Source organism: Ranitomeya variabilis, chromosome 4 (assembly GCF_051348905.1).
Source record: "Ranitomeya variabilis isolate aRanVar5 chromosome 4, aRanVar5.hap1, whole genome shotgun sequence".
Taxonomy (NCBI): Eukaryota; Metazoa; Chordata; class Amphibia; order Anura; family Dendrobatidae; genus Ranitomeya; species Ranitomeya variabilis.
In genome coordinates this window covers 661425846-661428931 of record NC_135235.1, presented here as the reverse complement: position 1 = coordinate 661428931, position 3086 = coordinate 661425846, and the positions used below count along the sequence as shown (strand labels likewise).

The 3086-nt window shown below is 38.8% G+C and overlaps 1 protein-coding gene across 1 annotated transcript in view; it reads left to right on the top strand.

Moving 5' to 3' along the window:
* Positions 1-3086, top strand: part of LOC143767518 (uncharacterized) — a 146612-nt gene that overhangs the window by 32980 nt on the left and 110546 nt on the right. The window lies entirely within an intron of this gene.

Sequence of the window (3086 nt, the reverse complement as noted above, 5' to 3'; positions counted from 1 at the left end):
TTTCCGTGCCAGTGTCTTATTCTATTAGTCTTTTCCCTATGTTCCCTATGATTTTTTTAATAAATTTTTCCTACATGTTTCAACCAAGAAAGTAAAAAAGACTTTTTGATATGACTAATTCTTTCTTTTTTCATAGTTAAAATATAATAAGTTTAAACATGTCTTGGATTTGTAGAGTTGAAGCTGGATTAATCTTTCCTTTTCCAGAGAGAAGGGGTTGTCCAAGTAGTGGACATCCCTTTTAAACATCAAAAATCTAACACAGAGAGAAACCATTATCATACCTACAGTAGAGTGTGAAAAATAAATTACTAGAAATCGTATTTTGTTGACCATCAAAAATAACTGACTGGGAGACACTACATATGTTATTGACAAATTGTACAAAAACATAACAGATAGTCGAATGATTAAAGGATAATTACTAGAGATGAGCGAACGTTCTCAGTGATACTCTGATATCACTTGAGTATCTGGGTGCTTGTAAATATTTGTTGAGCATTAGCCGCTACTCAGATTTGAAGTTTGAATCCCCACTTTGCATGTATGGTGTCTGCTACACAGCCAGTAAACATTCAGGGGGTTACCTGCAAGTCACTACAATGCCATCCCAGTAGTGTCATTACTATGTTTGGCTGGAGATATATATATATATATTACAGTACAGACCACCAAAAGTTTAAACACACCCTCTCATTTAAAGATTTTTCTGCATTTTCATGACTATGAAAATTGTAAATTCACACTGAAGGCATTAACACTATGAATTAACACATGTGGAATTATATACTTAACAAAAAAGTGTGAAACAACTGAAATTATGTCTTATACTCTAGGTTCTTCAAAGTTGCTATCTTTTGCTTTGATGACTGCTTTGCACACTCTTGGCATTCTCTTGATTTGCTTCAAGAGGTAGTCACCGGAAATGGTCTTCCAACAATCTTGAAGGAGTTTCCAGAGATGCTTAGCACTTGTTGGCCCTTTTGCCTTCACTCTGCAGTCCAGCTCACCCCAAACCATCTCGATTGGGTTCAGGTCTGGTGACTGTGGAGGCCCGGTCATCTGGCGTAGCACCCCATCACTCTCCTTCTCGGTCAAATAGCCCTTACACAGCCTGGATGGTTGTTTGGGGTCATTGTCCTGTTGAAAAATAAATGATGGTCCAACAAAACGCAAACCAGAAGGAATAGCATGCCGCTGCAAGATGCTATGGTAGCCATGCTGGTTCAGTATGCCTTCAATTTTGAATAAATCCCCAACAGTATCACCAGCAAAGCACCCCCACACCATCACACCTCCTACTCCATGCTTCACGGCAGGAACCAGGCATGTAGAGTCCATCCGTTCACCTTTTCTGCGTCGCACAAAGACATGGTGGTTGGAACCAAAGATCTCAAATTTGATCTCATCAGACCAAAGCACAGATTTCCACTGGTGTAATGTCCATTCCTTGTGTTCTTTAGCCCAAACAAGTCTCTTCAGCTTGTTGCCTGTCCTTAGGAGTGGTTTCCTAGCAGCTATTTTACCATGAAGGCCTGCTGCACAAAGTCTCCTCTTAACAGTTGTTGTAGAGATGTGTCTGCTGCTAGAACTCTGTGTGGCATTGACCTGGTCTCTAATCTGAGCTGCTGTTAACCTGCGATTTCTGAGGCCGGTGACTCGGATAAACTTATCCTCAGAAGCAGAGTTGACTCTTGGTCTTCCTTTCCTGGGGTGGTCCTCATGTGAGTCCGTTTTTTTTGTAGCGCTTGATGGTTTTTGCCACAGCACTTGGGGACACTTTCAAAGTTTTCCCAATTTTTCGGACTGACTGACCTTCATTTCTTAATGATGGCCACTCATTTTTCTTTACTTGGCTACTTTTTTCTTGCCATAATACAATTTCTAACAGTCTATTCAGTAGGACTATCAGCTGTGTATCCACCAGACTTCTGCACAACACATCTGATGGTCCCAACCCCATTTATAAGGCAAGAAATCCCACTTATTAAGCCTGACAGGGCACACTTGTGAAGTGAAAACCATTCCCAGTGAGTACCTCTTGAAGCTCATCAAGAGAATGCCAAGAGTGTGCAAAGCAGTCATCAAAGCAAAAGGTGGCTACTTTGAAGAGCCTAGAATATAAGACATAACTTCAGTTGTTTCACACTTTTTTGTTACGTATATAATTCCACATGTGGTAATTTATAGTTTTGATGCCTTCAGTGTGAATGTACAATTTTCATAGTCATGAAAATGCAGAAAAATCTTTAAATGAGAAGGTGTCTGAACTTTTGGTCTGTACTGTATATATACTGCGATCAAAACAATATTGGAAAGAAAGGTACAGCGTCCAAAGTAACGGGTAATGAACATACGTTCAACACTATTATAGATGAAATCATATAAGAAAAAATGCGTACATAGAACAGATAGTATAACAATCTTTATTAGAAAAAAAGGATTTAAACCTTATAAAACAAATCCCTGATGAAGGCACGCTGCCGAAACGCGCGTAGGGGCTGTGGCACCATCTCCTGAGCTTTGGTAAGGCATTATGTATTCTCCTTTTACTGTGTAGTACTCTATATGTTGCTGTTAATTAGATATATGTAGGTTTGGTTAGTGGTTACTGGTGCACACAATGATGGCTTGATATAGTGGTTGACATTAAGATGTAATGATTGTGCGCCTGTAGTTCCACTTAGTACTATCATATTGATAGCAGTATATATTTTTTTTTTTAAATTCGTTTATTAAATCACATAAATCAGGTATACATACACGGTATACAAATTTCCAAGTCAGTGTAATTACATTTTGATGATAGTCTCATTGACATAAATCCTAATACACCGACCGGATCATATAAACTCAAGGTATTATAGTATGCCTCGTATACTGACAATCCTAAAATTAAAACTATTTTACTGCCAAAACAAAAAACCCTCTCCATCACATTAACAGAATAGCATTGAAGCTCAACGTGAATAATGCAGGTTCTCAAACTTTGTCCTATTGAATCTAGGCCCTCAGCCGTGTGACGACACGGTGAGGTATGAGGAGTTCCACAAATCCCAGATTTTATTAAATTTCTCCAAACAGCC